The 215-nt window shown below is 28.4% G+C and overlaps 1 protein-coding gene across 1 annotated transcript in view; it reads right to left on the reverse strand.

Annotated features, from left to right (window-relative positions):
* LOC119586887 (WAG22 antigen-like) overlaps window positions 1-215 on the reverse strand; it is a gene marked incomplete in the record, with an annotated part of 19,285 nt that overhangs the window by 804 nt on the left and 18,266 nt on the right.

Genomic DNA, 215 nt, shown 5'->3' on the forward strand with positions numbered 1-215 from the left:
ATAAAACTGCAAAGTATTTGTATTTTTCAAATACTTTGCATTGTATTTTTCCATTGTGTGTTTTTCTCCCATATACGAGAGTGGAAGAGAGAAAGAGAGACTTAGATCCTTAATCATCAATTTATATTGTTCCCTTCTTATACAGAACCGATATATAAAAACTGTTATGAAACATACACATCTATATCTATATCTGTTTCTATATAGCTATTTAC

The sequence above is a fragment of the Penaeus monodon genome, chromosome 22 (genome assembly GCF_015228065.2).
Source record: "Penaeus monodon isolate SGIC_2016 chromosome 22, NSTDA_Pmon_1, whole genome shotgun sequence".
NCBI lineage: Eukaryota > Metazoa > Arthropoda > Malacostraca > Decapoda > Penaeidae > Penaeus > Penaeus monodon.